The following is a 201-nucleotide window of genomic DNA, read 5'->3' as shown; positions in this document are numbered from 1 at the left end:
CTCGACGTTACGCAGTCTTCCGGTCACCTCTTCCACCGTTAGGTCATTCACGTCAAGCAATGTCTCGATTGAAATTGCAACTTGCTCGAGGTGATCGGGGACGACCTGCAGCATCTTCTTCACGATTTCTGTCTCGCTGATGCTGCCACCGAGTGTGGTGATGCTGTTGGCGAGCCCCGTGATTCGCATTGAAAAATCATC

The sequence above is a fragment of the Cucurbita pepo genome, chromosome LG11 (assembly GCF_002806865.2).
Source record: "Cucurbita pepo subsp. pepo cultivar mu-cu-16 chromosome LG11, ASM280686v2, whole genome shotgun sequence".
NCBI classification, from domain to species: Eukaryota; Viridiplantae; Streptophyta; class Magnoliopsida; order Cucurbitales; family Cucurbitaceae; genus Cucurbita; species Cucurbita pepo.
This window is presented reverse-complemented; position numbering follows the sequence as displayed.